The sequence below is a fragment of the Erinaceus europaeus genome, chromosome 1 (genome assembly GCF_950295315.1).
Source record: "Erinaceus europaeus chromosome 1, mEriEur2.1, whole genome shotgun sequence".
NCBI classification, from domain to species: domain Eukaryota; kingdom Metazoa; phylum Chordata; class Mammalia; order Eulipotyphla; family Erinaceidae; genus Erinaceus; species Erinaceus europaeus.
The window spans coordinates 70,735,738-70,750,058 of NC_080162.1; positions in this window are offsets into that span (position 1 = coordinate 70,735,738).

The following is a 14,321-nucleotide window of genomic DNA, read 5'->3' on the forward strand; positions in this document are numbered from 1 at the left end:
CAGGGATCCCTGCACAGGTCCTGCAATTTGTACCAAGTGCGCTTAAACCACAGTGCCACGTCCCAGACCCTACAAAAAAACTTTTCTTGCCTAATGCCCCAAGGCCCCAAGTTCAATCCTCAGCACCACCAAAACTGAGCTATGCAATGCTCTGGTAAAAATGAATAAAATAAAATGCATGTTGTCTTGTTATTGTGGCATAATTACTTCTATTTGTCAAAACGCTACACCTTATTGTAAGGAGTAGATATCTTTAAAGGAAGCTCCTGTTTTCACCGTTTTTAAAATATGTATTCCCTTTTTGTTGACCTTGTAGTTATTATTATTGTTGCTGATGTTGTCGTTGTTGGATAGGACAGAGAGAAATGGAGAGAGGAGGGGAAGACAGAGATGGAGGGAGAAAGATAGACACCTGCAGACCCGCTTCACCGCCTGTGAAGCGACTACCCTTCAGGTGGGGAGCCAAGGGTCCTTGCGCTTCGCACCACCTGCGTTTAACCCGCTGCACTACTGCCGGACTCTTTTACCCTTTCGCAGATTTTGCTTTACTTTTTTTTTTTTAAAAAATAAGAGCACCATTCAACTGCCTTAAGGTTCTAGGAATTGAATTTAGGGTTTCTGGGGACTCAAGTATGAATCTTTTGCTTAATAATTATGCAGTTCCTTGGCCCTGAAGGTTTTCATTTTAAGCTTCTGAATGATGCCATGAGAAAACCACTGTTCTGGATTACATCATCCTCGCCATAACGCATGCTTTCCATGCATGAGGCCCTGGCTTTAATTCCCAGGACCACAAAACTAAGTTATTTCCTGGCCTTAGTTCCTGTTTCACATGTTAAATTAAAAAACAGTATTTTTTTAAAGCCTACCTCACAGATTATGAGATTTAAATGAGACAGATGTTCATAAAATACCCAGCATATAAGCACTGCTTCCCTTATTTGCATAGCGTCTTTGTCTCCCAGTTAAATTAGTCTTTGCTATTTCTCTCAGTGTATTTAACATTCTACCTAATCTAAAACTTTCAAAGAACTTCTCAGACACATGCCTAGTCTCATCTCTAATAACTAATACATGTAGTCTGGGATAGAGATATATGATTTTGGAATCTTGCTGCTCTAGAGAACGTATGTGGTGAACAAAACTATAACAAGGGCCCAGAAAACAATTTGTTTTAACCGCCAGAGCATGCTCAGTTCTGGCGTCCTATAATGCCAGGGGACTGGACCTGAGATCTCCCATATTAAGGCACTTGACAGTCTGTTACACAGACCGCTGTGCTATCTCCCTGGCCCTGTTGCTACGTATGTAATCCTCCAAACTACAGAAAAATAACTGCGTGGTTGGGCTGAAATACAAGACTAAAGAGTAAACCCTCATACTCATCCTGCATTTAAAACAAAGCGATTTCCTGGGAGACAACTCTGACAACAGCAACAAAACAAAAAGTCAAACAACGTGCAAAAGATCACTGCATCGCAAAGCTCTTATAAGAGCACCATGACAATGGACACTTAAAAATGTAGCAATGGCTGCTAGAAGACCTGCAAGGGAAGAGAAGAAAAAAAAAAAATATATATATATATATATATATATATATATGAACTATTAACAGATCACAGCGCAGAAAAAAGAAAATGGAGAAACTAGTGAAAATGAGAAATGTGTGTGCAATTCCCAAGGTCAGATTCAGGAAGGTGTTTTCCCTCTAAAGAGAAAGCCTCAATGCCCTGCATATTCTGCCTCGTGTCAGCAGAGAGCAGGAGCGCGCGCGCGTGCGCGTGCGGACACGGGGCGAGAACTGACCCAATTCTCACGAGAAGAAAAGCAGCCGGCGCTTCCAGCAGAACCTGGGCTCCCGGGGGGAGGCCTGCAGCCACTTGGGGGGGGCCGTTAACCATTTCCCGGTAACCCCTAAATCTTCAAAAAATAAGAATTGTAACGTCTTGGAGAGAGGCTCTTTAGAAAGGAGTCAAAGCGGCCCCCGGGCGGGAAGACCCGTGACTTCAGGCGCGGCTGCCGGAGCTGAGAGACAGCGCGGAGACGCGCTCCGTTGCGACAGGCCCCTGGACGCCAGGGCGGGCGGGGCCGGAGCCCGACGCCCGGGAAGTTGGGGGACCCGAGGCCTGCAGCCCGGGGTCAGCCCCCGCGCCTCCTCAGGGCCATCGTGCCCGCGCGGGGGAAACGGCGGCCGAGCCGAAGGAGGCAGGGCGGACGCCCCGCAGGGCACTTACGCGGCCTTTTCTTCCTGAGGCTTTCGACGCGCTGGCGGGCGGCCGAGGTAGGGCCGCTGTAGGAGCCCGGCCGCTGCCGCCTAACGCCCTCCGCCGAGGCCGCGGGCGCCGACGAGCTGCTCGCCCGGCGCCGCAGCGGCTCCCGACGCCGCCCTTCGGGTCCCCCGGGCACCGCTTCCTGAGCCGACGAAGCGGAGGAGGCAGCGGCCCTGCCGTGGCGCTCCATGGACGCGCCAAACCGGCCGGATCCCATCCGCAGCAGCCAGCGCTGCCTCCCGAGCCAGCCCCCCAGCGCCGGGCCCCTCGCCGCCTCGTCCGCCGGAGTCCAGCCCCAGCAGAGGAGCACCCTCGACCGGCCGCCTCTTCCGTTGCGCCAACGCGCAGCAAGCCAATCCCCGCAGACCGTGGGCGGGCCCAATTCCCCGCGTCCAATCGTCTTCCTGACTCGAAGTTGATCGACCGCGCCTCTGCCCAATGACAGGCCCCTGGGCCGGGCAGGGCGGAGGGTGACGGGGGAGGGGGTCTGGGCTCGGCGGCGGAGAGAAGGTGGTGTTGCTGCGGGAAGAGTGATGGCGGCGCGGCCCAATGGACTCGTGGCTGAAGGGGCTCGCGGGCCCTTCTCCCTCCGCCCCCGCCTTTCTGGTGGGCACGTTGGCGCCTGGGAACCCCAGAACTCTCCCGGGACAGCGTCTCGCGCACCCGAGTTCCGCTCAGCTGCTCTGTCCCGTCCTCCCAGCTGTGTCCCCGCAGCGCCTGGCCGCCTTAAGCCTTTGTCCCCCGCCTGGTTCCGCTGCCACGGGCTAGGCTGCCCGCGCTTGGACGCGGCTTATACGGTCATCCTCCCCTCACCCTCCCCCGGCACTGCCACTGGCACGTTTGGGCTAAGTCTCCTCCATTCCATTTGCGTTGGAGCAATGTACCAGAAGGAATGAAAAGGACTGGGGTTGGTCTCCATGGTAACTGAAAGAAAGAAGTGGGTTATACATCTTTTGCCACCCTTATGTGGTGAAGGAAGGAGGGGGCCTGTGAGCCCGGGAGTAGGGTTGGCTTTTTGAAGATTGGACCCTCTTTCCATGTGGTGCACTGGAGGACACACAGGGATCTGGTAGCCACCATGAAGTCTTGAGGGATGAATTTTATGGTTAGAGATTTTTCTTTTTTTTTAATTTATTTTTTATTTAAGAAAGGATAAATTAACAAAACCATAGGGTAGGAGGGGTACAACTCCACACAATTCCCACCACCCAATCTCCATATCCCACCCCCTCCCCTGATAGCTTTCCCATTCTCTATCCCTCTGGGAGCATGGACCCAGGGTCATTGTGGGTTACAGAAGGTAGAAGGTCTGGCTTCTGTAATTGCTTCCCCGCTGAACATGGACGTTGACTGGTTGGTCCATACTCCCAGTGTGCCTCTCTCTTTCCCTAGTAGGGTGTGTCTCTGGGGAAGCTGAGCTCCAGGACACATTGGTGGGGTCTTCAATCCAGGGAAGCCTGGCTGGCATCCTGGTGGCATCTGGAACCTGGTGACTGAAAAGAGAGTTAACATACAAAGCCAAACAAATTGTTGAGCAATCATGGACCCAAAGCTTGGAATAGTGGAGAGGAAGTGTTAGGGGGGTACTCACTGCAAACTCTAGTGTACTTCTGCTTTCAGGTATATATTTTGCAGTAGTTTATGGATACGTGTGAACATATGCTCTCTCTCACAGAAACTGGTGTATATCTAGGTTTTGGGACTTTGTTAGAAAGTGATCCACCTGGGATGTAATTAGAGTATACTATGAAAGGAAAGGTCTCACCCGAGTAATGAAGCTGAAGGGTTGTCATTCCACACCTGAAGTCTCTGGACACAGTCTGAGCTGAAGCATGTTGAGGTGGCAATGGTTGGGTTGATTAGGTTGCCATCGGCAGATGCAATATTATTTGATATGGATTGGGAGAGGCATGCGGGAAAGTGGGCCCTATCTATCCTAAGGTTCCAGGACTGGGGGAAATATAGGCTCTATAGTGGAGATGTGAGGTTCCTGGTGTCTTGGGGTTCAAAAAGACAATGGATAGTTAATGTTATCATCACATTATTTGGTATTTGGGTTAACTTTGAAAAGTCCTTTTGTTAGGGTTTGCTGTATAGTACCCAGTATCTTGTATATAGCTGTGCCACTGGTTGACTTGGTCTAGGCTTTTGAGAGAGTCCGCATATCAAATACACAGCCTATATATTAAAAAGACTCAGTCTGTGTTTTAAAAACTTCGAGACATACAATTAATTTTCCTCCTCTCATACTAATTAGTTATTTATATGACTACACTTTTTTTTTAAGAGTTGATTTATTGGGAGTCTGGCGGTAGTGCAGCGGGTTAAACACACATGGCGTGAAGCGCAAGGACCGACATAAGGATCCCAGTTCAAGCCTCCAGCTCCCCACCTGCAGGGAGAATTTTAAAAATTCTTTTTTAAAAAAAGACATTTTTTTATTTATTTATGAGAAAGATAGGAGAGACAGAAAGAACCAGACATCACTCTCGTACATGTGCTGCTGGAGATTGAACTCATGCTCAAGAATACAATGAGATTTTTCTAATGACCTTATTCCCTTTTCTTTGAGGAAAAGAACCCCCCCCCCACCTCCAGCCTTCACTTGATTTGTGCACCTGACATTCCGACCTCTCACACCTACCAAAGGCCCTTTAAGGGAGCATCCCTTCTCTCAGAGGTTGTTCAACCCTGGAATGAGCACTTCCAGCTCTGTACCTGTCACTTCAAGGCTCTCACTCAGGTTTAAGACCTGTGAGTTTATCTTACTAATTATTCCATAAGTACATCCACCAACAAATAGTAATGTTCCTTGGGTGGTAGCCATATATATTTTTTTTTCTTTTTAATTTATTCCATATGACTGCTAGTTGCCAGCTGAACAAGAAAGATGAGCTTCTCTTAAACTTATTAAATAGAATTTCTATGCTCACTCCCAGCTGACTGCTTTTATTGTAGGAATAAGTCTGAGAACCATATTTCCTAATTCTTAAAAGTTGAATTACTACAAGAAGTTCCCACATGGATATCCTATAAGAAAACCTGTCGCCACCATTCTAAATCTCAGTGCCCACCATTGTCTACTATCTGTCATCTTTGCTGTTCCCTAAATATGATCCTTGACCTGAGGGAGCTTCTGTGGAAGTCTGAACTTTGCTAGGTCGTCCTGAAGAATCAAGAATCTGAGGCCCACCTTCACAAACAAGACTCAGCTTAGGAGAATAGAAAATTCAGAGTGGGGGGGGGGGGTCAGGTGGTAGCACAGCGGGTTAAGTGCACATGACACGAAGCGCAAGGATGGCATAAGGATCCCGGTTTGAGCCCCCCCTCTCGCTCCCCACCTTTGGGGGGGGTCACTTCACAAGTAGTGAAGCAGGTCTGCAGGTATCTATCTCTCCCCCTCTCTGTCTCCCCTCCTCTCTCCATTTCTCTGTCCTATCCAACAACAATGACATCAATAACAACAACAACTACAACACTGATAAAGCAAGAGCAACAAAAGGGGAAAATAGTAGCCCCCAGAAGCAGTGGATTCGTGATGCAGGCACCGAACCCTGGCAATAACCCTAGAGGCAAAAAAGAGACAGGAAAATATCTGTGCAAGTCTTTCTGTGAACATATGTTTTTGTTGCTAGGAATGGGTGATACAGTATTTAACCTAAGAAAGTGTTCTGGGAGTCTGGGCAGTAGCACAGTGGGTTAAGTGCATGTGGTGTCAAGAGGAAGGATGGGCGGGCATAAGGATCCCAGTTCCGCCCCTAGCTCCCCACCTGCAGGGGAGTTGCTTCACAGGCGGTGAAGCAGGTCTGCAGGTGTCTATCTCTCCCCCTCTGTCTTCCCCTCCTCTATCCATTTCTCTCTGTCCTATCCAACAACAATAACATCAATAACAATAATAACAACAACAATAAAAAACAGCAAGGGCAATAAAAGGGAAAATTAATTAATATTAAAAAAAAAAAAAGTGTTCCTCTGGGGCAGGGTGATGGCACACCCAGTAAAGCACATGTTACAATGCACAAGGGCCTGGATTCATGCCCCCAGTCCCCACCTGCAGTGGTTAAACTTCACAAGCAGTGAAACAATGCTTCAGGTGTCTATCTCCTCCACCTCAGTTTATTTCCATTTCTATCAGAAACAAGAAAAAGAAAAAAAAAAAACTAGCCACCAAGAGAAATGGATCCATCATACAGGCAGTGAACCCCAATGATAATCTTGATGGCAAAAAAACAGGAACCGGGTACTCTGACTGGGTCCTAATCTCTCACGTGCATATCTGTAGCCTGGGTATGCACTTTGTGGCATGCTAGCTACTGCCTGGCATAAAGCCTTCCTCTGATGATCAGGAGGAAGCCTAAAATATCCTGAACCACAGTAGACAAGACAGTTAAATATGAAACTTGAACACTCATAGACCTAAGCCCATCTAACTTCAGAATTTTTAAAATATGGTATTTTGAGGTCAGGTGGTGGCCCACTTTATAGGGTACATGCATTCACGAGGACCCAGGTTCAAGGACCTCCATCCCTATCTGCAGAGGCGAAGCTTCACAAGCAGTGGTACAATGCTGCAAGTATCACTCATCTCTCTCTCTCTCTCTCTCTCTCTCTCACTCTCACTCTCTGGCACTGTCTTTCTTCCTCTATCAAACAAAAAAAGAAAAAAGTGGCCACCAGGAATGGTCGATTTGTGCAGGCATGGAGCCCAAGTAATAACCTTGGTAAAGAGGAAAAAAAAAAGTTGGTATTTTTAGTGATAAAGGACACAGCAGGCAGAGCACCTGACTTGTAAACATGAGGTCCCAAGTTTGATCCTCAGCATCTCACATGCCAGAGTAATGCTCTGGTTCTCTCTCATTAATAAATACATAAATTGGGAGTCGGGCAATAGTGCAGCGGTTAAGCACACATGGCGCAAAGTGCAAGGATGGGAGTAAGGATCCCGGTTCGAGCCCTCGGATCCCCACCTGCAAGGGAGTCCCTTCACAGACTGTGAAGCAGGTCTGCAGGTGTCTATCTTTCTCTCCCCATCTCTGTCTTCCCCTCCTCTTTCCATTTCTCTCTGTCCTATCCAACAACGACATCAACAACAACAATAAAAATAAGGGCAACAAACGGGAAAATAAATATGATTTAAAAATTTTTTAAATAAATACATAAATACATAAATCAGGCTGGCAAGATAGCTCACCTGGTTAGTACACCTGCTTTGTCATGCACATAACCAGGTTCAAGTCCAGCCCCACCACACTGGAGGAAGCTTTGGTGCTAGGATATCTTTCCTTTTTTTGTTCTTTTTCTCTGTCGTCTTTTTTTTTTTTCTTTCCTCTCTCTTTCTGGGAAAAGTCAGTTTGAAGAGGTGACAACAGTAAGTTCCAATGACAACAGTAAAGACATAAATAAATCTTCTGTTTTAAGATAGAATTTTGCAGCTGGCCAAGAAGGATTCAGAGGACCTAGTGGGGGTTGTATTGTTATATGGGAAACTGGGGAATGTTATGCATGTACAAACCATTGTACTTACTGTTGAATGTAAAACATTAATTCCCCAATTAAAAAAAAAAACAACAATTTTGCAGCTGGAAAAATGACCCAAATGTTTGAGCACTGGATTTCTATACCGGAGGTTTACAGTTCGATCCTCAGTACTACATGTAATAGAGTGTGCTCTGGTTTTTTTCTCTCCTTTCTTTGTCTTATGTGAAACTCTTATCTGAAATCAACCAAAAAAATAATTTATTTTATTTTTTTTACCAGAGCACTGATCAGCTCTGGCTTATGATGGTGCAGGGGATTGAACTTGTGACTTCAGAGCCTCAGCCATGACAGTCTGTTTGTATAACCATTATGCTATCTACCACCCTAAAAAGTGATTTTAATAGATAATATTTTGGTCACTGTTTGACTCCAGTTTCTGTTAGAGAGATAGAAATGGGCATAGCAAGACTGTAGGGTGGGTGGGGTGGAGGCCTCAGGTCCTACAACATGATGGCAGAGGACCCAGTGGGGGTTGTATTGTTATGTGGGAAAATGGGAATGTTAGATATGAACAAACTGTTGTATTTACTGTCAATTGTAAAACAATCCCCCAATAAAGAAATAAAAATAAAGAAATGGGCATAGTAGCAGAGATGGCATAATGCTTATGCAAGAGACTTTCATGCCTAAGGCTCCAAGGTCTCAAGCTCAATCCCCAGCACCATGATAAGTCATAATTGAACTGTGCTCTGGAGGAAGGGGGGGAAGCAGTAGAAATGGGTGTAGCACTTTGGGAATATAAACCCCAACACTGTTCTTACTGTTTCTGAGGCTTACCATAAGATTCTTCTTCTTCTAGCGTTTGCCCTTCTTCCGTAGCCAGTCAACAGCATCAGGTTGAGCCTGATGTAAAGTTTCGAGACCTCCTTTGAATCTGGAGAGGTGGCAGTCGTTGACTATGTGGGTCGTTTGGCAAAGGACAGCCCCTCAACATTAAGTTGGAGGACTCCAAGAGCAGGACCAACAGCTTGAAAGCTGGCAGGAGCTGCTTGTTGCTGGCTTTGAAAGTGACTGGGATCCATGTGGATTTAGTCGGCTAGGAAGGATCGTCAGTTTCCCCAATGAATGGGTACTCACGAGATGCACCACGGGAAGGTCGATCCAATGCATCCCTTACCATAAGATAAAAACAGTCAACTATAAAGATCTTGAGGAAAGAGACAGGATTATCATCTCTATATTCCATTGTCCAACAGATAGGTAGTTAGCACACAATGGGCCATGAGATGTAAAGGTAGAACTAATTCTAGATAAGGTAACAGGAGCAGGGCTATAGCATGGCACCAAGCTGCAGTTATCTTATGCCAATCAGCTCCTGCCCTGGAGTCAGCTTGATAAGTGCAAGTAAAAGATAGTGGAAGAAAGTCTTAGAACAAGCAGGTGCTAGAACAGGAGCTCTCAAGCCTGGGTATACTGGGCTGTGACCTGGAGAGCTATCAGGGGGAGAGAGGGCATCAATCCCCATCCTAGACAACTGAAGTTGTCAGCTCTGGAGGAGGGACCCAAGCATCCGTTCTAATAGACCCCAAGCATTTTCAATATACAGTCAGAGAAGAGCAGAGTGCTCCAGACTGACCTCTCTTCAGCATAATTAGTTGCTTATAAGAAATGCAGGATCGGGAGTCGGGCTGTAGCGCAGTGGGTTAAGCGCAGGTGGCGCAAAGCACAAGGACCGGCATAAGGATCCCGGTTCGAGCCCCAGCTCCCCACCTGCAGGGGAGTCACTTCACAGGCGGTGAAGCAGGTCTGCAGGTGTCTTTCTCTCCTCCTCTCTGTCTTCCCCTCCTCTCTCCATTTCTCTCTGTCCTATCCAACAATGACGACAACAACAACAATAATAATAACTATAACAATAAAACAGCAAGGGCAACAAAAGGGAATAAATAAAATAAATTAAAAAAAAAAGAAATGCAGGATCTTGGGTTCCATCCCAGATCCACATTATCTTCATTTTTAGTCACAAGTGATTTATATATGCATCAAAATCTGGGAAGCATTCTTTTAAGACACAGACTTAAGTTCAGCCAAACCTCAGCTCTGGCTACACTAACTGAGTGATTTAGGGCTAGCTGCTTACACTAGCTAAATCTTTGTTGAATAAATAATGAGATTCACACTATGAAATGTTACACAGCCATTAAAAACAATTTGTTATATCTGTATATACTGTGGAGTGATTCCCACAATATTTTACTTGAATAAATAGCAAAATGTAAACTTATACATCATCTGTTTTCTTTAATAAAGATTTTATTTATTGGGTGGAGGGTAGATAGCATCATGGTTATGCAAACAGACTCTCATGCCTTAGGATCCAAAGTCCCAGGTTCAATCCCCCATACCACCATAAGCCAAAGATGAACAGTGCTCTGGTAAAAAAAAAAAATTAAATAAAAAGATTTTATTTATTTATGAAGAAGAGAGCAAAAGAACCAGATCGGTACATGTGCTGCCAGGGATTAAATTAAGTATCTCATGTTTTTTTTAGTTTTTTAATTTTATTTATTTATTATTGGATAGAAACAGAGGGAAATTGAGAGGGGAGAGGAAGATAAGGAGGGAGAGAGACAGAGAGACACCTGCACCCCTACTTCTCCACTCATGAGGCTTTTCTCCACAGGTGGGGACCAAGGGCTTGACCTGGGTCCTTATGCACTGTAATATGAACACTTAACCAGGTGTGCCACTTCCTGACGCAGGACCTCATGCTTGAGAGTCCAATGCTTTATCCACTGTGCCATCTCCTGGACTACTCATCTGTTTTTGTACAAACATAAGAACTAACAGGGTCTGGCTGGAGTAGTGGCTCTGCCTGTGGACTCGGAGACAGAGTTCTCAGGTTCAAAACCTGTCCATCCCAGAAGCTTGTGATTCACTGGGGGGAGGGGGGCCTCTTTGTGGTCCGGGAGGTGGCGCCGTGATAAGGCTTTGGACTCTCAAGCATGAGGTCCTGAGTTCGATCCCCAGCAGCACATGTGCCAGAGTGACGTCTGGTTCTTTCTCTCTCCTATCTTTCTCATTAATAAATAAATAAAATCTTAAAAAAAAAAAAAAGAACTAAACCCAGACAGTTGACAGCATGTAGAGGGCATGACTTGCATGCACTGAGCCCTGGATTCAGTCCCTAGCAATGTATGCACCACAGTGATGCTTTGGTTCTCTTTTGCTCATATTAATAAATCAATTTGGGGGTTGGGCGGTAGCGCAGCGGGTTAAGCGCTTATGGCGCAAAGCACAAGGACCAGCATAAGGATCCTGGTTCAAGCCCCCGACTCCCCACCTGCAGGGGAGTCGCTTCACAAGCAGTGAAGCAGGTCTGCAGGTGTCCATCTTTCTCTCCCCCTCTCTGTCTTCCCCTCCTCTTTCCATTTCTCTCTGTCCTATCCAACAACAACGATAACAACAATAACTACAACAATAAAACAACAAGGGCAATAAAAGGGAATAAATAAGTAAAATATATATTAAAAAATTTTTTTAAATCAATTTATAAAAAAAGAAATATGAGAACTAAAAGGGGGGATTTAGTGGAATTGTAATATATTTAGAGCAGTTAGCATTGTTTCCATAACATAGCAAGTGCTTAATAAATACCAACTTTTTTTTCCCAAATACCAGCTATTACTGTTTTTTGTTTGTTTGTCTGTTGTCATAGTACTAGTTGGTAGCTCAGAGAAAGATACAAATACATGGCTCTGTGGTTTCAACAAGGCAATTAAGAAAATTTCACATTCTCATGACGCAGAAGAAAGATGTAGGATTCTACAAAAGTCAAGTATCATGAACCCTAACATCCTGAGCACCTAAAGTTGTGGCTTTGCCCTACTCTCATTGCAGATTTGAGCAGTTCATCTTGCAAATGGAGGGCGCAAATTCAGCACCAGAGGGCTTCCAACTAACTACAACAATGACCTGATTGTTTGGATTGCTGTAAGAACTAAATACATTTCAGCAGAAGACAATTTACGTGGTCTGGGAGGTGGCGCAGTGATAAGGCTTTGGACTCTCAAGCATGAGGTCCTAGATTCGATTCCCGGTAGCACATGTGCCAGAGTGATGTCTGGTTCTTTCTCTTTCCTCCTATCTTTCTCATGAATAAATAAATAAAATCTTAAAAAAAAAAAAAGACAATTTACTTGGGCAACAATACTTTGTGAAGTGCCATAGAGAGTTGTAGAGGAGAGGATGGAAGAGATAGCATAATGGTATACAAAAAGATTCTCATGCCTGAGGCTCCAAGTTCCCAGGTTCAAGTCTTGCCCCACCACCACCACTACAAACCAGAGCTGAGCAGTGCTCTGGTAAAAAGAAAAAAAAGGGGGGGATGAGGGGGACGGGCAGTAGTGCAATAGGTTAAGCATACATGGTGCAAAGCAGAAGGACCCGCACAAGAATCCCAGTTCAAGCTCTGGCTCCCCACCTGCAGGGGAGTCGCTTCACAAGCGGTGAAGCAGGTCTACAGGTGTCTATCTTTCTCTCCCCCTCTCTGTCCTCCCTCTCTCCATTTCTCTCTGTCCTATCCAACAACGACAGCAATAACAATAATAACAACAACAACAAAACAACAAGGGAAAGGGAAAATGGGAAAAATGGCCTCCAGGAGCAGTGGATTTGAGTGCAGGCACCAAAGTCCCAGCAGTAACACTGGAGGCAAAAGAAAAAAAAAAAACTATGTTGTAAAACATTAGCCCCCCCACCAATAAAAAATTTAAAAAAAGATAAAATGGCATAAAGCTGAGAGTTGTAGGAGAGGACAGAAGTCAGAAGATTCTGTACCACATTATGTATGAATAGGACCTCAGAGTCAAGGATGGCATTGTGTCAGAGCTGCAAAATGTCACAGAAGTTTATAGAGGGGGTCAGAAGACAGCTCACTCATTGAGTTGGAGACGTGTCTTACCAGGTGTGCAGCCCAGATTTGAACTCTGTACCACATGGGAATGCCATGGCACTGGGAGAAGTTCCAGTACTGTGTTTCTCCCTCTCTCTCTACCTCTGTTTCTCTCTTCCTCTCCCCAAAATAAAAAGAATGAAAAGTTGGCCTGAGAATAGTGAAATTATGCATGCATGAGGCCCTAGCATCACACACACACACACACACACACACACACACACACACACACACACACACACACACACACGAAATGAAAAAGTTATGCAGTGATTCAGTGAGTCAACACCTGTTTTTAACCAGGTCCACAGAGGATTTGTATCAGTTTGAAGAACTCTAGCCTATAAAACTTTATCTATTGGGAGTTGGGCGGTGGTGCAGCGGGTTAAGCGCACGTGGCGCAAAGCGCAAGGACTGCCTTAAGTATCCCAGTTCAAGACCCCGGCTCCCCGCCTGCAGGGCAGTCGATTCACAGGCGGTGAAGCAGGTCTACAGGTGTCTATCTTTCTCTCTCCCTCTATGTCTCCCCTCCTCTCTTGATTTCTCTGTCCTGTCTAACAATGATGACATCAACAACAACAATAATAACTACAACAACAATGAAAAACAACAAGGGCAACAAAAGGGAAAATAAATATAAAAAATTTTTAAAAATAAAACTCTATCTATATTTTTACCATTTTACAAGGTCTGGAGCTGGGCAGTGGCACACCTAGTAGAGGGCACACATTACCATGCATAAGGACCTGGGTTCAAGCCCTTGGTCCTCACCTACAGGGAGGAAAGCTTCACAAGTGATGAAGTAGTGCTACATTCTCTCTCCTGTTGTACCTCCCCCTTCCCCTTTCAATTTATGTCTCTATCAACAAAAAGAAAGGAAAAAAATTGACGTTGGGAGCAATGTGTTTACTGTGCAGGCACTGAACCAGCCCATTAATAACCCTGGTGACAATAAATAATAAGAATAAAATTAATCAAATAGTAAAACTTTTACAGAAAGCTCATATTCATGCCCATGCAATTAAAAGACATCTTGTCTAGAGACTATTTTATTTGGTCAAACTTGTATTTCATGAGCAAGAAAGGGAAACCATAGCACTACCATACTAATACGCAGTACTGGTGATTAGACTTCACTCAGGCCAGTCCTGTGCTCTACTGATGACCTGCCTCCCTGGGCATAAGGAAATGTCTGAAGGGTTGTCTGGGAGGCACCACAGTAGATAAACCATTGAACTCTCAAGCATCAGGTTCTGGGTTTGACCCCTGACAGCACACGTCCCAGGGTGAAATCTAGTTCTTTCTCTTTCTCTCCTACTATCCCTCTCATTAATAAATAAATAAAAGATTTTAAAAAAGAGATATCTGAAAGAGGCAGACTAGGCTAAAAGGAAGTTTACAAATCATGGAACCAGAAAAGACCTAGAATTGCCAAAACAACCTTGAGAAAAAAGAACAGAACTGGAGGCACCACACTCCCAGATCTCAAATTGTATTATAGGGCCATTGTCATCAAAACTGCTTGGTACTGGAACATGAATAGACACACTGACCAGTGGAATAGAATTGAGAGCCCAGAAGTGAGTCCCCAAACCTATGGACATCTAATCTTTGACAAAGGG